Below are 23,811 nucleotides of genomic sequence, written 5' to 3' on the forward strand. Positions count from 1 at the left end.
CAGTGGTGTCATCATAGCTCACTACAACCTCAAAGTCTTGGGCTCAAGCAATCCTCCTGCCTCAGCCTTCCAAGTAACTACGACTACAGGTGCACCACAGTGCCTGGCTAATTTTTCTATTTTTTGTAGAGATGGGGTCTTGCTCTTGCTCAGGCTGGTCTCGAACTCCTGGCCTCAAACGATCCTCCTGCCTTGCCCTCCCAAAATGCTAGGATTACAGGTGTGAGTCACTGCACATGACCAATATACCACAATTTATTCACTGGTGGACATTTAGGTTGTTTCCAGTTTTTGGATAGTACAAATAAAGCTGCTATTGTAACCACACCAGATCAGTCTGGTTCACCTTTTATGTAACAAGATTGTGAGTTGTTTTTCAGTTGCCATGAAACCCCAGGTTGAAGGTCATGTAACTTGAGCATGCCTAGATGAACCAAGCATGCAACCACAGGTGGAACCTAAGTGCACAGACCAAACAGAAGAGTGGGGACTGAATTAAGAAGCAGACTCTGCATGGCAGGATCCAGGATCCAATCAGATCAAACCCTGGCATCACCCCATGGCAGGATCCAATCAGGTCATGACTCTTGGCATCACCTCATTGCAAGATCCAATCAGATCATGCCTCATTACCCTATGCTTATAAAACCTGACCCAGCCCCCTGCTCAGGGAGACAGAGACGAGCATTTCCTCCTGTCTCCTTGCCAGTCAACTTGCAGTAAAGCTTTTCTTTTCTCAGAGACTGGTGCCATGGTATTGGCTTCTATGTGCATTGAGCAGTGAGCCCATTGATTACTTGGTAACACTATAAACACTTTTGTACAAGTCTTTATATGGACATATGCTTTTATTTCTCTTGAGTAAATACCTAGGATTAGGATGGCTGGATCACATGGTATGTCTGTGTTTAACTTTTGAAGAAATTGCCAAACTGATTTCCAAAGCAGCTGTTCCATTTTACATATCCACCAGCAGTGTATCAGACTTCCAGTTGCTCCAAATCCTTGTAAACTCTTGGTATGAACATGAGTTTTAATTTGAACCATCCTAATAGGTTCGTAGTAGTGTATCATGGTGGTTTTAATTTGCATCACCCTAATGACTAATGATGTCAAGCATCTTTTGTGTGATTATTTGTCTCCTGTATCTCTTCTTCAGTGAAGTACCTGTTCAAATATTTTACACATTTTTAATTGGGTTATTGGGGTTTTTAAAAAATTATTACTAAGTTTTGAGAGTTATTTTAATCTTCTGGATACAAATCCTTTATCATAGGTATGATTTTCAAATATTTTCTCCTGTTAGGTGGCTTATCTTTTCATTATCTTAACGGCATCATTTAAAGAGTAAAAGTCTTTAATTTTGATGAAGTCCAATTTACGAGTTTGCTCTTGTATGGTTTGTCTTTTGATGTCGTATCTAACAAATCTTTGCCTAATTCAAAGTCACAAACATCTTTCTCCTATGTTTTCTTCCAGAACTTCTATAGTTTTAGGTCTATGATCCATTTTGAGTTAAATTTTATACCATGTGAGTTATGTATCCAAGTTCTTTTTTTCCTCTTGCATAAGGATGTCCAATTGTTCCAGCACCATTGTTTAAAAAGACTGTCCTTTCTCCACTGAATTGCTTTGCATTTTCATCGAAAATCAGTTTTCCTATATATATGGATCTATTTCTAGACTCCTTGTTATGTTTCACTGATCCATTTTTTTCTTGTCTTTCCATTAATACCATACTGTCTTGATCATTGGAGCTTCAGTAAGTCTTGAAGTCAGGTGATAGTGGTCCTCCAACTTTATTCTTATTTTTCAAAGTAATTTTGGCTATACTAGCTCAGTTGAATTACTATATGAGTGTAAAAATCAGCTTGTCCATTTCTTCAAAAAAGCCTGCTGAGATTTTGATTGAGACTGTGTTGAATCCATAGATCAATTTTGGGAGACTCGACGTCTTAATAACATTAAGTCCTCTGATTCATGTACACATTATATCTTTCCATTTAGTTAAGTCTTCTTTAATTTCTCTCAGTAATGTTTTATAGTTTCTAGTGTATAGGTCATGCATATCTTTTGTCAGATTTATCCCTGAATATTTCGTATTTTTCATGCTATTATAAATGGTATTGGTTTTTAAATTATAATTTCAATGTTTTCATTACTAGCATATAGAAATACATTGATTTTTGTATATCGATCTTATATCCTGCAGCTTTGCTAAACTTACTTATTAGTTCTAGTAGATTCTTTGTAGATTTCTTTGGATTGTCTACATAAAATATCATGTTGTTTGTTAAAAAAAACCACAGTCTTACTTCTTCCTTTCCAAATTGTGTATCTTTTATTTCTTTTTATTACCTTCTTGTACTTGCTAGAGCCTCACGTATTATACAATGCTAAATAGAAGTGTTGAAAGTAAACATCCCTGTGTTGCTCCTGATCTTAAGGAGAAAACATTCAGTCTTTCTTGATTAAGTATGACATTAGCTGTAGGTTTTTTTGTAGACATTCTTTATGAGATCGAGGAATGCCTTTCTATTCCTAGTTTGCTGAGAGTTTTTTGTTTTTTTAATCTGGAGTAAATGTTGGAATTTTTTGTTGTTGTTAAATGCTTTTCTGTATTTTCTAAGTGGATTATATGGTTTTTCTCTTTAGTCTTTACTATGATGAATGACATTGATTGATTTTTTAATATTAAACCAACCTTGTATTCCTAGGATTAAACTCCATTTCATCATTAGGAATTATCCTTTCTATATATTGTTGGATTTAATGTACTAAAATCTTTTTTAGAATTTTTGCATCTATGTTCATGAGAGATATTGGTCTATACTTATTTTGTAATTTCTTAGTCTGGTTTTGGTATTAAGTAATGCTGGTTTCCTAGGATGAATTGGAAAGTATTTCCTTCTGTTCAATTTTCTAGAAGTGCAAGCATACCTCAGAGGTATTGCTGATTTGGTTCCAGACCACTGCAATAAAGCAAATATCGCAATAAAGTGAGTCACACAAATTTTTTGGTTTCCCAGTGCATGTAAAAGTTATGCTCATGCTACACCGTAGTCTATTAAGTGTACAATGGCAATATGTCTTAAAAATGTACATACCTTAATTAAAAAATACTTTATTGCCAAAAAATGCTGACACAGAGACATGAAGTGAACACATGCTGTTGGGAACATGGCGCTGATAGATTTGCTTGATGCAGGGTTGCCACAAACCTTCAATTTATAAAACACACGATGAAGCTTAATAAAATGAGGTATGCTTGTGTTTGTGTTTAACAGATATTATTTCTCCCGTAAATGTTTGGTAATATTCCCCAATGACGTCATCTGGGCCTGGGGTTTTGTTTTTGGGATGATCGTTAACTGCAAATTTATTTTCTTTAATAGTTTTAATGATACTTCCTGTAGTGATGTCACTTCTCTTGTTTCTGATATTGGCAATTTGTATATTTTCTTTCTTTTTCCTCATCAGTTGAACTATAAGTTTTTACATTTTATTGATCTTTTCAAGGAGCCAGCTTTTGGTTTCGTTGATTTTTCTATTATTTTTCTGTTTTATATTTTGTTAACTTTTGTTGGAATTTTTATTATTTCCTTTCCTCTGCTTCCTTTGGGTTTAATTTGCTCTTTTGTTTTCTAGTTTCTTAAGGTAGAAGCTAAGGTCATTAATCCAAGAACTTTCTTTCCTAACATAGGCATTTAGTGCTATAAATTTCCTTGTAAGTTCTGATTTTGTGGTAGTCTACCAATTTTGATATGCTGTGTTTTCACTTTCATTTAGTTTGAAATACTTTAAAATCCCCTTTTGATTCTTTTTCTTTGACTCCTCAATTATTTAGAAGTGTGTTATTTAGTTTCAAATACTTGTGGATTTTTCAGAGATCTTTCTGTTATTAATCTATAATTTGATTTCATTGTGGTCTGAGAACATACTTTGTAGGACTAGAATGTTTTTGAGTTATTGAGACTTGTTTTATGGCCCAGAACATGGTCTATCTTGGTAAATGTTCCTTGTGCATTTGAAAAGAATGTGTATTCTGCTGTTGGTGGTGGAGTGCTGTATAAATGCCAATTAGGTCAAGTTGATAAACAGTGTTGTTCAAGTCCTCTGCGTCCTTACTGATTTTCTGTCTACTTATTCTATCAACTCTCAAGAGAAGGATATTGAAGTCTTTGACTATAATGATGGATTTGCCTATTTTTCCTTGTAGTTCAATTTCAATAATTTTGCTTCCTGTGTTTTGAAGTTGTTATTAGATGCATAAACATTTAGAGTTATATCTTGAGGGATTAACTCCTTTATCATAATAAAAGACCTTCTTTATCTTTGGTAATATTCTTTGCTCTGAAATCTACTTTAATATTTATATAGCCAGTCCATCTTTTTTTTTTTAATTAGGGATAACATGGTATTTCTTTTTTCATCTGTCTACTTTCATGTATGTGTGTGTATGTGTGTGTGTGTGTGTGTGTGTGTGTACAGATATATATATAAATGCATTTCCTATAGGCAGGATATAATGAAGTCTTTTTCTTTCTTTCTTCTTCTTTTTATAATCCAATCTGAAAATCTCTGTCCTTTAGTTGGGGGATATTTAGAACATTTACATTTAATGTGATTATACGGTTAGGTTTAAGTCTATCATCTTCTTGATTTTTTTTTTTATATTATTCCCATTGCTTCTTTGTTCTCATCCCCCTCTTTTTCTGTCTTCTTTTGGATTAATTCAGTATTTTTTATAATTCTATTTTATCTCCTTTGTTGGCTCATTAATTATAACTCCTTTGTATTTTTAGTGGTTCTTTTGAGATTTACAGTATACATCGTTAACTAATCAAGTCAACTGACATTATGCCACTTCACACATATTAATAGTATGAGAACCTTATAATAGTATGCTTCCATTTCTCCCCTAACGGTCTTTATGCTATTATTGTTATGCATTTTACTTATTCATAAATTATAAACCACATTCTACATTATATTTGTTTAAAGAATAAATTATCATTTAACAAAATCTTTCATTTTTACCCATTTAGTTGCCTTCTCTAGTGCTCATCATTCCTTTGTATATATCCAGACTTCTATATAGTATCATTTTCTTTCTGCTTGAGAAGTTTCTAAAACATTTTTTGTACTGAAATTCTACTGGTGACAAATTCTTTCCGCTTTTGACTATCTGAAAAAGTCTTTATTTTGCCTTTGTTTTGGGAAAACATGTTTTCTGTACTGTTTCATGTTTTGAGTACTTTCATGTTGCTTCATTGTATTTTTGCTTGCATTGTTTCTGCGTTCCTTTAAAAAAGAAATCTGATGTTATTCTTACCTTTGTACCTCGGTGTGTAGCATGTCTTTTCTTTCTTTCTTTCTTTTTTTTTTTTTTTTTTTTGAGACTGGGTCTTGCTTTGTTGCTAGAATAGAGTGCAGTGGAGTCATCATAGCTCACTACAACCTCACACTCCTGGGCGATCATCCCGTCTCAGCCTCCCAAGTAGCTGGAACTACAGGTGTGCCCCACCATGCCTGGCTAATTTTCTATTTTTTGTAAAGATGGAGTCTCGCTCTTCCTGAGGCGGGTCTCGAACTCCTGGCCTCAAGAGATCCTCCCACCTTAGCCTCCCAAGGGGGAGGGGTACAGGCGTGAGCCACCATGCCAAGCCTACTTAACTTTTGAACACCTGTAATACAGATATAATAACTAGTTTAACGTCTTGCTAATAATTCTGACATTTGTGTCAGTTCTGGGTCCATTTTGATTGAATTTTCACTTCATTATGTATTACATATTTTATTTCCTGCTACTTTGAATGTCTAGCAATTTTTTATTGGATACCAGACATTATGGATTTTACTTTGTTAGTTGTTGCATGCTTTTACTGAGGTGACTATGTGAATTATATATAACATACTAAAGTCATAACACTCTAATTTGAATCAATACCAGCTTAACCTCAATAGCATACAAAAATTTTGCTCCTTTATACCTCTGTCCCCACTCTTTTCATTGTCTATGGCACAATGTTAGATTGTGTTCCCCAAAATATAAACTATGAATTCTTTTAAATGCATTAGTGTCTTAAATTATGTAGAAAACAAATGTGGCATTAGAAACCAAAGTTACAATAATACTAATCTTTAGGCTAATTTTTAAAATAATAATATATTAGTCTCTTAAATAATGTAGAAAACAAAAAATGGAGTTACAAACTGTTGTTACAATAATACTAGCTTTATAATTACCCATATATTTACCTTTGTTGAAATCTTTATTTCTTCATATGGCTTCGAATTAGCTTTTGCTTACCTGGGAATGTCTTGACTTCATTCTCAGTTTTGAAGGACAGTTTTGCTAGATAGAAGATTCTTGGTTGGCAGGTTTTGTTTTTTTTTTCTTTTAGACTCTAAATACGTTGGCCCACTGTCTTTTGTCCTCCAAAGGTTCCAGTGAGGAATTTGTTGAGGATCCTGAGAATCACTTGAATGTGATGACTTGCTTCCTTCTTGCTGCTTTCAAAATTCTGTCTTTGGAAAGTTTATACTATAATGTAAATTTTCGATTATAATGTGTCTCACTGTATGTTCTTTGAGTTCATCCTCTTTGGAGTTTGTTGTGCTTCTTGGATGTTTATATTCATGTCTTTCATCAAATTTGGGAAGTTTTCAGCCATTATTTCTTTAAATATTCCTTCTCTCTTCCTAGGGCTTCCACAGTGCATATGCTGGTCCACTGGATGGTACCCATTATCTCTCTGTGGGTGTCTCCCATCAGAAGTCCCAGGTTTATGCAGAGGACCCATGGCATGACTTCCCACTTGGGAAGACTTCAGGTTTTTCCTTCTATCTCCAGGTGTCTAGCTAGTTAAAATCCAAGCTCTGAGCCCTAGAGATCCACAGATGGCCACAGGGATAATGCTGGCTCCGGTGCTTATCTTAATGGAGTCAAGATTTCTTGTGGTCTCTCTCATCTGAGGTTTGCTTCTATTTTCCCACTAGCTGGTGTATGCATCTAAAGAGAGGTTTTAATATTTTAAACAACATTTTTTAGGTGTTAGTACTGAGACAGTTTCTCTGTACATCTAATCCACCATATTGCATGGAATTCAAGTTCATTATTTCTTTAGATTTGTCAATATCTTTGAGCCAAGCCTTGCAGGCCTGGGAGACAGCTAGTCATAGTTAGGTGACTTTGCATTTCTGCTCTGATCCATTACGTATTGATCTTGAATACATAATACCCCTCAGGGGGCAGTTTTATTGCCTTGGTTTTTTTTTTTTTTTTTTCAGATTCTTAAGGGTACCACAGCGAAACACCAAATACTGACAATTCTCATCCCATCCGAATGCAGCCCTTTGTGGACAGTGGGGCTGTGCCCCAGGGAGCCTGGGACCAGTAGACAGGAAAGGGGCCATGTTTGCTAGAACTCAAATAATGTCAAGGTTCCTATAGAAATAGATTTTAACATTTCTTTCCTGCCATATCCCCTCCAGCTTCCAAAGCAAAAACTGGGGACTGCCTCTGTTCTCCTCACTCCACCCACAGCCTTTGTGTTGACTTTTTTTTTTTTTTTTTTTTGAGACAAGGTCTCATTCTGTTGCCCAAGCTGGAGTGCAGTGACATCATCATAGTTCACTGTAGCCTTGAACTCCTGGGCTCAGGCAATCCTCCTGCCCCAGCCTCCCAAGCAGCTGGGACTACAGGCCCATGCCTCCATGCCCAGCTAATTTTTCTATTTTTTGTAGAGATGAGGTCTCACCATGTTGCTCAGGCTTCAAGCGAGCCACGTGCCTTGGCCTCCCAAAGTGCTAGGATTACAGGCGTGAGCCACTGTGCCCAACCAAGGTCGGCTTCTTTTGAGTGGTTTTTTTGTTGTTGTTATTATTTGGCCGAAAGGCTCATGGGGTCAAGGCAGTGCAGAAATTTGGTTGGAATGGATGGTAAGAAATTCAGTTTTGTGTTGCCAATTGCAGGTGTCCATTAGAAGCCTCTAGAGGCAAACAGAAGTAAATCCTTGGGCCTCTCTCAAGCAGGTGAGGATACTCCTGCACCTGGCAGGAAGCTCACATGGGTATGTCCAACAAACCAACCACTAACAATCCCAACGGTAACGATTCCTTATACTCACACTGCACTTCATGTTTAACAAGGCATGTCCATGCCCACGGATCTCTTTTGATTCTTACAACTCAGTTTTAGTAGGAGGGAAGACCAGGAAGGTCCAATGGGCTAGTTTGGGAGTGGCCTTGAATGTCATCCTAAAGACTTTGAACTTTATTCCATATTCTGCCGTCCATCTTCTCTCACCCAGATCACTGCAGTGACTCCATTGGATGCCTCCCTGGCTCCAGGCCTGAGCCCTCCATCTATCTACCACATTGAGTGAGCAACCTAAAAGACAAATTTTCCCTTGCCACTCTCTTGCTCTATATTCTTCAATGGCTCCCCAGTGCCTTTAGGACAAATCTACAAAGCCCTTGAGGTCTGGTGTCTTTTCATTTTCCCGTCTCCTCTTTCCCCTCTTGCTTCCACTCCACCCACACTAAACATTCTTCAGTTCCTTCGCTGGGTCTTGCTCCCTCAAGCGTGTGTGTGTGATGTTCCTTCTATCTGGGACACTTTTCCTGCACCCCTACCACATACACACATGCACACGCACACACTCACGCCTCCTTGCCCACCAGGTCACAGCTGCAGAGTGACCACCTCTCCCTGACTCCCAAGTCTGGGTTAGGCACACCTTCTCTGCACCTGCGGACCCCTGAGCTCACCTCCAGCCTATCACCTGGCTCCCTGTGCTGGGAGTGCCCCATCGTTTGTCTGCTTCCCCACTAGAAGGAAAAATCCAGAAGGCAAAGGCTGTGTCCATCTTGCTCGTCATCGAGTCCCCAGCACTAACATAGTGTTTACACGGGATAAGCACTCAGCGAATATTCATGGCATTGGTTAGGACCCAGGAAGCTGTGGACTGCTTGCTTTGCTGTATTTTCTGCCAGCTGTCTAAGGCGTCAGTTGACCAGTGCCTATTGTCTTTTATAGCCTAGTTCTGGGCTTAAATGAGAGGCTGGATGAGGGAGGTGCTGAAATAGAATCTTAACAGTATCACATTTATCAAGTGCTTTACGTGCCCTATCTCATGTAATCCTCACAACAACCCTATACATGAACTATTATTATCATCCCCACTTTACAGATGAGAAAACTGAGGCACAGAGAGGTGGACCAATTTATCCAAGTTCACACAGTTCAAAAGTGGTGACTCTGGGTTTCAGTCCGGGCAGTGTGATGCAGAGATTTGAGCCTCTAATTACTACGCAACAGGAACATTGACCTCCGGAAACTTCTGGGCTGGTTCGTGAGACCAGATGGAGATGCTATCACAGGGTCCCAAGTACAGGGGATGCTCAGAGAAGGGGAGAGGCAAGTGGGACCCATCGCAGTCTCAGAAACTCCAGGAAGGGGACGGTTCTGAGGGGGCAATGTAGGGGCTTTCAGGGGACTCTGCTTACCCCAGACTGTCGGAGGAGGGCTCAGAGCCCCTTCCTCCAATTGCCCTGTGACCTCAGAACAGGAGGCTGTGCTGAAGCCCGGCTGCAGCTGTGGGCCAGAGATTCCCGAGAGCCGGGGGTGGAAAACAGTGCGACTAAATGTCAGGGTTTCGGGCCCCAGCCAGGCCTGGCTGCCCTACACTGAATTCTCTGCTCCTGCCCTGGGAGGAAGAGCAGGGAGAGATTCACAGGAGCCCTCGGGAGAGCCTCCGAAAAGGGCCCCCCAGCCAGGGGTCAGGGAGAAGCGGGCACTCTGGTGGCCAGGGCGGGGCGGGGCAGCCTGGTCTGCGTGGGGCAGCCGGCAGCCGGGCCACCCGGACACCTCTGACAGGCAATTTCCAATTTCCTATGGAATTAAAGTGTAAAAGCAGAGAGCCCGTCACTGTCTGCTGCCTCCCTGGGAGGGGAGAGAGTTACTGCGGCAGCTCAGAAAAGCTGAACTGTCCTTTCCCAAACAAAACAGCAACCAAGGAAGGTGGTGGCGTGAGGATGGTTTCAGGGCCCCAGGCTGTTAGTCAGGACTCCGGGATCTTCTGTCTCCACCTGCTTGGGTGACCTCGGGCAAGTTCCTTCTCTCTGGGCCTCAGTTTCTTCATCACGAAAGGAGCTGTTGGACGAGAGGATGCCGGAGGCCCTTTCCAGCTCCGAGAGGCTAGCAATTGCTAATAAAGTTGGGTGTGGGAAAAGATGAGGTCTTGGGGGAGAGGGGGAAGGGGCTGGAATCATCCTGGGTTGGAACCGTTGAAGGAACCTCTGTTCAGCCCCAGCCCCAAGGCTCCCAAATCCAGCAGCAGAACTGGGATCCACCCAACCAAAATCAGCGAGGGGAAGCCAAAAGCATGAGTAAGGAGAGGTTGGGCCATAAACATGTCATCTGCCCCCTCTGGGGTCCCATTGGCCCTGCTGGGGGAGGAGACTGCTATTGGGGCCCCCTCAGCCACATCCCCAAGCCTGTTCGCTTGGCCCAGGGTTCCAGGGTGGAGGCCTGGCCGCCTAGAAGGGAAACCTGGCTGCGGACGTGCCCCGAGGAGCTGTCAGGAAGGGGCTGGGGGGAGGCGAGGGCCCCGCCAAGGCCAGGCAGCTGGGGGTGGCTCTCAGCAGAAGGGACACCTTCCGTCCTGATGTAGCGCAGGCCTTTCTGGGGTGGTCTCCACTCTAGCCCCACCGGGGCTCCTGCTTGTCCGGTTCTGATCGCTCTCCAGAGTTCCAGAAAACCAGCAGCCTGCTGGACCGCGCTCCGCGGATCTTCACGCATGTCAAACCAGCATTCCCCAAACACAGCTCCTGGTTCTCTCCAAACCGTCTTCTTCTGGAGGGGTCCTGGCCCAAGGATGGCATCACCACCCAGTCCCCCAAGCGGGTGTTCTGGAAGTGACCCTGGGTCCTCTCCCTCCCTCACCGCCGCATCTAAGAGGTTGCTTAGCCCGGGGTTCCACCTGCAGTGACGTCCTGGCAGTCTGACCCTTAGTGTGGCCTGCGTCGTCCGTTCCCTTCCCTCACTCTCTCTCTCCCTTTCCAGACTTCAAGTATGCACAGTTTGACTAATCATAATCCAGTTTTCCTATGGCCTGCTTTTAAATTTTTCTTATGTTTAACAACAAAAACAAAAGCTAGGACTACGGCAATAACCTGTGTTTAAAATGCATGGTTCTCCCAACCCCACCTCCTTGCTTCTGCTGTCTGAGGGATCCCGTGCTTATTGCTCTGCTGTTTCCTCTTGATAAAACCCCATTTCACCCACTTGCACTCATAAAGTCTAATTTTAAATTTTATAAAAGGCTACCATTTTGTGTGTAATGTTTGGAATTCACTTTTTTCACTGGTATCACCAAGGCCAGTAGTTTGTTTGCAAATGTGGCTGCAATCATCCCCCTTCCTACCTCCACACTCCTTTTGCCTTGCGGCTTTGAAGTTTCTTCCAGCAAGAGGTGGAGTCTATATCCCCACTTTTGGAATCTGGGCTGGCCTGATATAATTGTTTTGACTAATACAATGCGGCGAAAGTGGCATTGTGCCAGTTCTGACCTTAAGCCTTAAGAGGCTCTTCCTTATTCTCCTGGAACCCTCTACAGCCATGTGAACAAGTCTGGACCGGCTGCTGGGTGATGAGTGACATGTGGCCCAATTGCCACCATTGTCTCAGCCAACAGCCAGTCAACTCTCAGAAGCAGAGCCCCCTAGCTGACTCTCGCTGACCCTGGACTCATGAGGCAGCCCAGCCAACACCAGAACTGCCTAGCTGAGCCCAGCCTAAAATACCTACCCACTGAATTGTGAATTAAATAAGTAATTGTTTAAGCCACTAAGTTTGGAGTTGTTTGTTACACAGCAATCACCAGCTGTTACACCAAGATTCAGCCTCACTGTGTGCTGCTGTGGCTCATTTATTTTCCCTGCTGTCTAATATTCCACAGTGTATATATAGCGTAGTTTATTTACCCACTCTCCTGTTGATGGGCACGTGTGTTTCCGCTATTGTGAAAATGGCTCCATGAGCTTTTTTCTCCCTGTCCTCTGTTGAAGGCGTGCAAGAGATTACTGTTCCTGTCTTAACTTCACAGCTACTGGAAACCTTGAATCCATTCTCCTTACTGTCCCAGAAAAAACTATCACAAATGAAAAACACCTGTAATCCCAGCACTTTGGGAGACTGAGACAGGAGGATTGCTTGAGGCCAGGAGTTGGAGACCAGCCTGGGCAACATAGCAAGGCCCTCTCTGTACAAAAAATTTAAAAATTAGCCTGGCATGGTGGTGCACTCCTGTAGTCCCAGCTACTCAGGAGGCTGAGGCAGGAGGACTGTTTGAGCCCAAGAGTTTGAACCTGCAGTAAGCTATAATGACACACTGCACTCCTCTCGCCAAGGCAACAGAGTGAGACTCCATCTAAAAAACAAAACAAAACAAAACAAAAAACCCATGAAAAACACATCAGGACATTCCCCTGCTCAAAATCTGTCCATGGCCCTCCTCTGCCCTCAGGGTAGAGTCCTGTACCTTTGTCTGGTATTTAAGGCCCTCTGACCAGGTCAGTGCTGGCATCTCTAGCCTTATCTCCTCTCTGACAAGCTCTGCCACTAACGAACTATGAGACCTTGGACAAACTATCTCCTCTCTCTGTCCCTTAGTTTTCTCTTCTGAGAAAGAAGACTCATAGCAGACTGAGCCACAGGGTTATCGGGGATTAATGGGTTAATATTTACAAAGCTTTAGGACAGTGCTTGGCACAAAGCACCCCACAAACATTTGCTTTCCCTGTTCTTGTGAGAAATGCAGTCTACTGGTAAAGCTGACGTTTCCCAAAGCATGTCACACCTCAGGGCCTTTGTCTGTGCCAGTCCCTCTGTGCAGAAAGCTCACTATCTCCTTGCTTGTCTGGCAGACTTGTCTGCTCAAACTGCACCTAGGTGTCACTCGGTCCAGTCTCCTTCCTGCTCAACCCCCTCCTCTGGGCCCGCTGGCCCCTGCACGCGTTACTATCATTGCTCAAGTCTGTTTACTGGGCCTCCTTGAATGCAGGGACTGTGGCCCATTCATCTCCATATGCCAGGGCCTGGCAGAGCCTGGTATGGATAAATTCATGATAAATGTATGGAGAATGAATAAATGAATTGCTGGCCTTGTTTTCCCCATGTAATCATTTATTCGTCAATCGTCCATCCGCCATTATGGAGTTGGCTCCATGCCAGCCATGTCCATGGCTAAGAGGAGACCTCTGCCTGCAGGAACCTCCTATCTGGTGGGGAGAGTCAGACCCCTGTGTGGATGAGCACAGCTCAGTGTGCTCCAGGCTGTCGTGTGCAAGCCCCCTACCCAGACAAGCAGAGGGAGGGGTCTATCCTCACGGAGCCCACCAACCATGCAGGGGAAGGAGGCTGAGACTGGGACAGAGTGCCCAAGCACTCGGTGTATTCGGGATCTTCATTACACAGGACAGGAGATTAGGACGCCACAGAGATGCACGACAGGCTGGAAGCCACCGGCTGCAAGCTCCAGGTACACAGGAGCAGGCCCAGCGGGTCTGCCGCAGAGGTGCTGGTCGACACAAATGTTTGTTGAATACGTGATAAATGAGGAGAGGCAATCCAACGAAACAAGAGCTGCATTTCAGTCCCACTCTGCCACATACTGGTCAGTGACTGCGGCCAGAATATGTCCCCTCTCTAGCCTCAGATATTTTCCAACATCCTGTCCAACTCTCATATCACACAATGATACAGAGAGGAAGGCTGCGCCCTCAGGCTGCTCCTTGACTGATGTGTATGCATGTTGTACACCCAGAGACAGGTGTGAAAATACACCAGCAACAACAAAATATGAGAACTAGCATTTTGGGAGCACTTGTTCTGTGCTGGGCACAGAAGGCGAAGCTCTAAGTGCTTCAAGTGTATTACCTCATTTTACCCTCACCCAAACTGCATGAGATGGGTGATGATGTTATTGCACCCATTTTACAGATGGGAAAACTGAGGCTTCTGAGGCGGAATAAATGGTCCCACACCTAGTGAGTGGCAGATGTGGGATTCGAAGTAAGGTCTGTCTGACTTCAAGCTCTCAGCCACTGCACTCCGTGGCTTCCCATGAGAGAACTCCCCTCAGGCTCCTGGGCACGTGTCTTCCTACCACTTGAAGGCAAATTTTGATGACGGAATCTGGCTGAGAATTCAGAGATGACTGAGGGCAAGGCTGGGGGCAGCTGGGGGTGGGTGAGCAGAGGGCGTTCAGCTTCACTGCCTCTCCAAGCCTCTGCTAACTGGAGCCAAATCCCCCATGCAAAAGACCTGGCTTGGGCTTTCCTGGGCGTGCATGCGTGTTTTCACTTTGCTCAACCAAAGGGCTTCGTGTAGCACTCTGGGCTGTTCCTTTCTGGCCAGGCCAAGGGAGGGCAAAGGTCAGCGGAGGCTCTGCCTTTGGCTCACCCTGGAGGGTGGATTCCCAGCAAGCCTGAGAGATCCTGAAACGGCCTCTCGGCACTCAGGCAGGAGCACTGGGATGCCGTGGTCCCCCAGACACAGCTCCTGCCTGCGTGTGCCACAGAGCAGCTTAGAGGGACCAGCTCAGCCCTGGAAAGCAGCCATGTGAAAAACTGCCTTGGGCTTGCCTCTGAAAGGTGTTCTCTTTCCTCTAATGCTTGGGGGGGAAAATAAGCAAGAGGGAGAAAGAGAGAGAGGAAGGAAGGAAGGAAGGGAGGGAGGGAAGAAAGAAGAAAGGAGAAAAGGAGGAAAGGAAGGAAGGAAGGAGAGAAAAATTGGCCAGACGAGGGGCCCGGGCTGTTGAGTCAAATTTCCTGACGTGCTCATCCCTAACTCTGCCTGGAGCGGAGGCGGCGGGGCCACTCTTGCACATGAACTTGGTGGGCAGACAGTCAGTGGCCTCTTCTGCAGCTGCAAGCTCCCCATTCCAAGGCCCCAACTCAACAGGTCTGATGGAAGGTCTTGGATGTGGATTCCGAATCGAGTCACTCCAGCTGGGAGGGCCTTTCTCGGCCCCTGGGGAGAGATTTGGATAGTGGGGACCTCAGAGCCTGCAGCTGACACTCCTGCCCTTCCAGGAGGGACGGGGAGGGGCCGTGAGCCACGGGGGCCTTGCTCTCTGGTCAGGGGCCTCAGGGAGAACATCTCCTGGCTCTTCAGGGGCTGTTCCTGGAAGTGACCTGAACCCGGGGACTCAGGGCTGCAGCAGCCTCCACCCTGGCTTCTGCACTCGCTCCTGCCCCTCCAGCGAGGTGTGGGGTGGGTGGGGGAAAGGCTTGCTCATCCAGGCCTTTGGAAACATCCTGACACTTTCCTCCAGGCAGGCCGAAGTCATTTTCCAAGTATTTCACTTTCCATTCTCCTCCAGATCTGGTAACACGGTGTCCCTACCCTCTTCCCTGTGCTGACCCGGCTGCGTTTCATCAAGTCCATGGGCTCCCCGAGAGCAGGCCAACCCTGCACCCAGCCCCACGGAGGCGCACACGTGGGTAGCAGGCCCGGCTTGGCCGGCAGAAGCTTGCCATCGAGCCCAAGGGACAGCTGTCCAGAGGGAAATAGGCACGGGGGAGCTCAGTGAGGCTTTGAGGGCTGGCATCTCCAGCCAGCTGTGCCACCCTGGAAGTGTCTCGAGCTCTCTGAGTCTCCGTGTGTTTGTCTATGAAATGGGGGTTATCCTCTCTGCCTTGGAAGGCTGTGAGGCTGAGAGAAGACAGTGGATGCATTTGAAGTCCAAGTGTACATCCGGATTAATAAATGGGATCTTAGCTTAAATTTTTGGAGGTAAAAGTCAACTGCTAGAGAGCTCTCTCCTGGGGACAGCCTCTTTGTGTCTTTCGAGGCATGCATGCAGAAGCAGCCCGGATAGCAGAGTCAGCCAAAACTGGGTATGAATTCTGGGTAAATGGCTTCTCAGCTGGGGACCTTGAGCAACTCATCCAGCCCTCTGAGCCCCAGTTATAAATGAAATGGAACAGAAAATGCAGATAAAAATGCCACCTTCCTCAAGGGGTTGAGGGCAGGGTTAAGGGACATAATGTAAGCCTTCGGCACACTGCTGAGCTCGGGGGACAGTGGCAAATTGTGGTGATTCTTCTTTGGGCTCAGGGAGATGGTGTAGTCTCCAGCCCCTCTCCCTGAGATGGCCTGGGAGGTTCCCGGCCAAGCAGCCAGCTGTTTCTTTGTCTAGGGAGGAAAAAGATGCTATACATCTCGCTCTCACTTAACCCCACTCCCTCCACTCACCACCACCCTTCTTCTTTCTCCAAGCCGCATGAGTTTTGCAGAGCAGACTTAGAAAGCAGAGCATGAAAAAAAAGAAAAAGAGGAGAGATCTGAAGCCAGAGTGGGTGTCGTGCAAGAGGCTCTAGAGCTGCAGACAGTTGCAGCGCAGATACGACGTGTAAAGAGAGATGTCCCAGATCTCCCAGGCAGCGCTCCGGCCCACTTTGAAGTGTTGACAACACATAAAATTAAAAGCATCACAATGTGAATTATCACGTTGTTTTTTCCACTTCGATAGCCTCTACAAAGCATTTTATACCGATGAATCAATATAAATGTCTCTTTACAAAGACATCAGAAACAGAAAAAAATATATTTTTTTTTCCTTAAGAGAAACTGACAAACTAACAAAAAGATTTTAGCTCTGGCTCACAGGATAGCTCTAGTGCCATGGTGAGTTTGTCTCTCCTTTTCAGAGTGGCCTTGGAGGTCACTGATGTCTGTTTGCCTGGGTCGCGTCACACAGCCTGCAGATGGGTTTTCCACCTGTCGATTACTCAGCGCCGCAGGATGCGACGCCCAGTCCAACTGCATTGCTGTTGTCTCATGACTGCTCACATATGTGTGCATGTGTATAAGAATACATATACAGCGTGTGTGTAAATATGTATATGCATGTATGTGTGTGTGTGTGTGTTTTGTGGTTTGGTAAAATAAAGCTTGCAAATTAGGATTAATTTATAACTCGTTATAACTTGATTATTGGCTCGGACTCTCTTTATGTTACAACAGATGGACTTTTGCGTGAAATATTTTCCCCAAGTTGCTATAGAGACGTGCCAGCATCTTTCTGCTGAAGTGATTCCCTGCAGGCCTGTTTGTTGTTGTGCCCAGTGCCGAATCCCTCGCAGGCTGAATCACTTACAGCCCTTGCAGAGTCTGATTAAAGAGCCCAGGGACCCTGGGAGCCTCCGGCCTCTCAGCTACTGCCACCAGGGATGGGCTGCAAAAGTCGTTAGGGCTGCACTGGGGTGGGGGGAGGGGGGAGGCGTTGCTGGGTGGGTGGGTGGAGGGGGTGCCCAGGTGAGCCAGGCAGCTGCAGGGGAGGGGAGACTGCAGGAGAGGAAAATAGCTCGGGCTGCTGGATGCTAGATGTGGTTCTAGGAGCATGTCCATCTCTTATCTTGTCTAGTCCCTAGAGCAAGACTGTGAAGCCAATCCTGTTACTCCCATTTTTCAGGTGGGGAAAACAAGGCACAGAGGAGTTAAGTGATTTGCTCAAGCTACTGCGGCAGCATTCGAACCAGGTCTCTCTGACTGTGATCTTACCACGGGTGTCTTCCCAGAATGAGGGTGAGCTGAGATAGATGGGGTGCACTGGAACAGAGGATCTTGGGTGAACTGAGGAGCCACAGGCTGGGCAGGGTGGCCAAATCTATCCCTCTGCCAGCTCCTCTGGCTGTCGGAGGATCTTCAGACAAAACCTCCAACCTCCATCGCGCAACTCACAGTCCATTTGGGCAGACACACTCAGGCCTGTCTGACGAGCAACGTAAACATGGCCAAGCACCGAGACGCTGTGGGTCCTGACTCTTGAACCAGAGGCTATTATGGGAGCCCTGACTCTCCCTCCCCACCTCAGGCAAAGATGCGAACTGGGTGATGGTTCCAGAGAGCAGAGTTTACAAAGAGGGTGGCCTGGAGTGATGCCAAGCACACTGGCTTTGAAGTCAGACAGACTGTTAGACTCTCAAATCCACCCTTGTCTAGAGGTGTGACTTTAGGCAACTTAGTCCTTCTCTCTGGTTTTCCTCATCTGTAAAATGGGTCTCATGGTACCTACCTGGCAGGGCTAGACCCAGCTCTCCCCCTAGATTGGGAGCTCCCTAGAACAGTGCCCGGCATACAGTAGACCTCATTAAATATATGTTGAGTAAATGAATAGGTTTTTAACATAGCTGGCATGTAATAGGTCTTCAGTAAGTGGTAGAAATGATTTTAATCTGGCACTTCTTAGACTTTTGGGTTCCTCTCTTCTTTCATAGTCATAACTTCCCTTCCTGGGCAGCATCAAGAAAGATCCTGAGTCCCTGAGCCTCTTCTGCAGCCCTTACCAAGCCATTGTAGACAGAACACAAACAACCCAACATGTGAACCAGAATCTCAGTCCACGGAGATCTCTTCCCATGAGAGGACATTAGTCACCACTCTTTAGATGGCAAAGACAGACACCAAACTTAATCTGTCTTAAGCTAACAAAGGAGCTTATTGACAGGAGTAAATGGCTGCAGGTATAGCAGGGTCCAGATGCCCAGCCCATGTCCATCCATTTCCCAAATTCATTCTCTTGCAGTTTGGATCCACCTCCAGGTAGGCTTTGCCCCTGTGGGGCTAGGATGGCCGCCCAGCTTCAGAACTACCTCTCACCAGCTCAGCACTTTAGCAAAAAGAGGACTCTTCCCCCAGGGTTCAAATGCAACTCATAGGACTGAATTTCCTTGGATGCACTTGGGTCACATACCAAGCCTGATCACGTATCCGTGCTGGAAACCTGGAGGTAGAGTCAGTCCCACCTAAACCAACACGGTCTGAGAGTGAGGAAGGAGAGTTCTCCTAGAGCAAGGTAGAAGTTCTTGACAGAGGAAGAGGAAAGGGATGCTGAGCAGGCGAAAACAGCCCATCTCTGCCCCAGAGCGGGAAGCAACCTAACTTCTATCCTCATGACAAGCCCAAAAGGTAGTTATACTTTTTCTCGTTTTGCAGAAAACTGAAGCCCAGAGAGTCTGGGGATCTTGCCCAAGGCCACACACCATGTTACTGGCAGATTTAGGGTGGGAATTCCCAAGCCTGGTTCTTGTTGGGACTTTCTAGGAGGAAGTGAGCCTTGCAGCAGGTCCTAAACTAGCATTCAGAGGATGAGTGAGGGACACAGATGGCCCCAGAGTCCCAGCTCAGCACGAGGAAGCTTCTGGGCCCACTCAGGGCTGTTGTGGTTCTTCCTCTCGTTTGCGCCAAGTAGCACAAGTCCAGAGATTAACCAGGAGCTTGCTTTTCTTCAACTTTCCAAAATTCCAAAGCATGTTGTTATTAATGTTCATAAATCTTGTAGTATGCAATTTATTGTTTATTTTGGTTGTCTCAAGTCGGAAATAATTTGGCCTTGGCATGATTAAGAGTCCTATTTTCAAACATGTTGTTTCGCAGGCTCCTTGGTGGCCCTCTCCATTTGGAGATGGTCCCTGTGTCTCAGGCCTTTATATCCTCACAAAGCTTGGGATCTTCCAAGGTTTTGGATGGGTATGTCTCCAGTCAGTCCTCACAACCTACACAGATGCGGTTGTGCCCTCCTCTCCTGGTCTACCTCCAGCCACATCTGTTCCAAGTCTCATCACTCCTCTGAAGGCTGCCCTAACAGTTCCAAACCTGTGCTTTCTCCTTTGATCAACCACGACCCTGCGTATCCTGCAAAGAATAGTCTTGCTGACTCCGGACTAGGTTGCAGGCATCTGCACCCATCGCTTATCCTGCCCTTCAATCTATCTGTAGAATCTTGACCTTCAAGAATTCCATAAAGTTTGCAAGGGGCTTTTTAAACTGCAAAGCAATATGTATGATAGATGCTATCAAATGTAAGATTGTTTTCCTACGTTATTCTCTGTCTCACCTTCGCTGGTCTTCTGGTTCCTTCCTCACTGGAAATTGGTGTATAGGTGACAGATGGATTTTTATTTGGGTCTGTCTCCTTCACTAAATAGGAAGCTCCATGAAGGTGCATGCCCCATGACTGTCTTGTTCACCCTTATATTCCCAGCACGTGGTGCTGTCCTGGTGTAGAGTAGATGCTCAGTAAATGTTTGCTGGGTGAATTCATGCATGAGTGAATGAGTGAGTGAGTGAGTGGATGGAAGGCAAAGGCACTGGAGTTAGGAACATCTGTTGCTTCCTAGCAGTGTGGCCTTAGGTAAACGACTTTGACCTTTCCGCATTTCAGTTTTCTCATCCTTAAAATGGGGAAAATACCATATTTCACTGAAGACACTGACAGATCACCTATGAATTCAACACTTGGCATAGTAAGTGCTCAATAATTGTCAGCACCCTTCTTTCTTCCCTTTTTGGAGATTCCACAATGCCTACTGTAGTGGGCAAATATTGGGCATTTAGTAAACACTTTTTGACTGGTAGATGGATAAATTTATTAGTGTGATGGTGAACACACAGTGGGTGTGGGATTCAATTCCTGGTTGAGAGAAAACTGTGAGACGTGTAACTGAATCGAGAATTCAGAGCGGCATTGAGTGGTCATGAGAAGTTAGACTGGGGAAGTTGGCAGGATCCGCGTGTGGGCGTGCACGTGTGTATGCATTGTGCGTGTGGATATGGGTCGATGTATGCACACAGAGGAAACTGGTTATTCAAATCCCATTGATTCTAGGTTCAAAAGTTCAAGTTTTGACTCAAACAGGTATCAGCAGCCCCTGGAGGTTCTTAAGAAGGTGGAATATAATGGGAAATTGTTTGTCTAGCATCTGTATGAAGGACCAATTTGAACAGGGAGAGGCTGCAAAGGCTGTTCCCAGTAATCTACAAAAAAGAGGGAAAGGGTTAGTAGGTATTCAATAAACCATGTTGACATCGAAAAGTAAGGAGAGGCAAGTCTTGAAGACTCTTTGGATCTATAAATCAAGAAATATTTATTGGATATGGAGCAAAGGAGAGGAAGGAACCAATTTTGTTTTTATTTTTCCTTCTAAACTTATAAGTGGATTTTTTCCATTGCAAAATAATATAGCCCCATTATAGGATATAGTTAGAAAATGAAAGAAAAAATAATCACCCATAATCTTATAACCAGAACACCACCATGACTGAATCCATGGCCTCAGGAGAATGAATGAGTCTGTTGCGTTCATGATGGGAACATAGAAAAAGGGTCAGAAGAATGTTAGAGAGAGGCCATTGCTGAACACACTTGCTCGTTTGCTTATTTGATTCAGCCACCACAAGGGAGACCTAACTAGCAAAAACCACATCTTGATATTGGGTTGAAATCTTCTAGTCTCTTTACGCAATTCTCGACATCAACAATGTCAGGTTACCTCCAACATCATCACCAGGGTCCTCTTCCTTCCCCACCATACGGTGGACATTTTAGTTTTTGTCTATTTTGGATCTGCTACCATTTTCTTATTGCGTCTGATCTTCCTTTGGAGACATTCCTCACTGTGTGTGGTCCTGGCACTCTAGAGTTCTCTCTGACAATTGTGTAGGTAAAAGGTTGCTTAACTTGTCCACCCACTAGACGCCCCTTCTTTTCCATATTCTCCTATTAGTATTTGGGCAGGTTGGTTTGTCTGCCTGTTGGTCAGCTGGTCAGCTGATTGACCAGGTTTGTGGGAGGGCAGACAGGTTAACCTTACAATCCACGGGCTCACTGACGAAGTGATCCATCAATCAATCAGTTGGTCTGTTGGCTGGCCGTTAGTCCAGCTGTCCATCTCTGGGCAGCCAGTCCATTCGCTGGTGTATCAACCACTCCATTGGCTTGACCATCCCTTGGTTACTTCACCAGCCTGTCAGCCTGTTGGTCAGTCTCTCCATGAGCTTGTTGGCCCGGTGGCTCCTCAGTCAGTCAGTAAGTCAGTAAGTCTGTCAGTGGCTGGTGAGTCGGTCGGGCCACACCCCTGGTGAACCCCTCCAGCGGGTGATCTCAGCCCTCACCTGAGCGGGCAGGGCATGGAGGGAGAAGCTCATTTCCTCCCTGGTGTGGTCCTTTGAAGTGCTGTCAATCCTTGGAAACCGTAAATCAAAAGTTATTTATGAGGTAGCAGAGAGAAAACAGCCTCATCATCCTAAATTACCAGCAGCCAACTTGGATTCACTCATTTTCTTTCAGAAATTTTTAACGTTCAGAACCATGGTTTCCCTTCTTGCCTTCGCTCCCTCCCCCTGGGCCTCCTCCCACTTCGGCCCGTTGGGAAATTGGTTCTCAGGAGCAGGTGACTTCATCCGCTGCTCCTCATGCCAACAGAGCTGCCAAGGTCCGAGAAGAGATGAGCCGCCCAGCCTGGCGGCAAGGCTTGTGGGAGCCAGGCAGGTTCCCAGACCCTGGACCCAGGACCCGGTCCAGTTTAGGGGCTTGTGACCCCAAGAGTCAGGCATCAGTCCAGACTGCAGGGCCATTTTCCACTTGGAGGCCCCTTGTAGACCCGAGGCACCGGGGTGGCTGATTCACCAGGGATCCAGCTACGTGGATCTCCTTTCTTTCTAGGAGTGCGGGGAGGCAGAGGCTGTTTAATATTCAGAGCAGGTTCCCTGAAGAGCAGGCCACACAGTGGAGGCCAGGACGCCTGAGTTCCAGACCGGCCCACGGCCCAGAGCGGAGGAAGAAGTTGGCTCTTGGTCACCTCCTGCCTCCCCCACGGAGCCTCTGTCTTTCCAGGTCCCTCATAACCACCCCCTCACCTCCATCTCAGACTCTCTGGTGCTCACCAACCCACCTCCGAGAACCGACGCTGTGTGCGGGATAGAGCTGTCAGCTTACATTCAACAGCAGGCATTTACTTGGTGCTTACCGAGGCCAGAATCTCCCATTCTCTCCCTCCAAGGGGCATATAGAACACGTTCCCTTATTTATGTCCCAGATCTTTGTTGAATACCGCTGCCTTCGCAGTGCCACGCGGGATGATGCCAACGCAAGAAACAGCTTCTCACACGTGTAGGTGTCACGCTGTTTTACATGCTGTCTGAGCTGCTCCCAAGCTATTTCCTCACGACATCTCGCTGCCTCTCACGTGTGTGGGTGTGGTGGTGGTGGGATACGACCCCCGCAGGGTCAGGTATGACTTGGCTAAGGTCACACAGAGCGCGAGTGCTGCAGGCAGGATTTGAACCCAGGTTTAGCTGGCTCCAAAGTCAGTCCTTTTCTCACTACAATCCCCAGCCTTCAGGAAACCCAACCAGGAGCTCTCCCTCCGGATCCAGCTCTCTACTGTGTCTTTAGGCACAAGCGTCCCAGCCAAGACCTCAGGGTCTGCATTTACGGAGTGGGCATAAAAGTCCCCCCCATGGCACTTCCCAGTACTGAGGCGAGAATAAGCAGGTCGAAGCCATTGAGGGTCTTTCAGAAGATCAAAGCTCTGTACTATCACGGTCCCCCTGAGCTCAGAGGATGAAATGGTTGAGCAGGACGGACTCATGCAGAAAGCAGGGAGGCCCACAGCTCAGCGAACAGGAAGGAGAGATCTGCCTGGCATTGTCCTCTGGGTTAGTGGACAGGTGAGAGGTAAAGGGTTTCCTGCGGCAGAGGAAACTCCCCCTGGCGGATGCATGCCTTGGAAAATATTCATTGAACACCTACTTTATACCGAATCTGTCCTATGTTCCTTTGTCATACTAGTTAAATTTGTAACGAGTGTGTCTTCACTTCCCAGGCTTTGTAAACTGTTGGCGTGTTAGGACTTTGCCTTTGTAGCCTCCATAACTCATTGCCCCTAGTAGGTGCTGAATAAACATCAAACGAGTGAATGGATCAATCAATAAAAATATGAGCCACCTATGGAGCC

The sequence above is a fragment of the Propithecus coquereli genome, unplaced genomic scaffold, assembly GCF_000956105.1.
Source record: "Propithecus coquereli isolate 6110/MARCELLA unplaced genomic scaffold, Pcoq_1.0 Scaffold301, whole genome shotgun sequence".
Classification (NCBI taxonomy): Eukaryota; Metazoa; Chordata; class Mammalia; order Primates; family Indriidae; genus Propithecus; species Propithecus coquereli.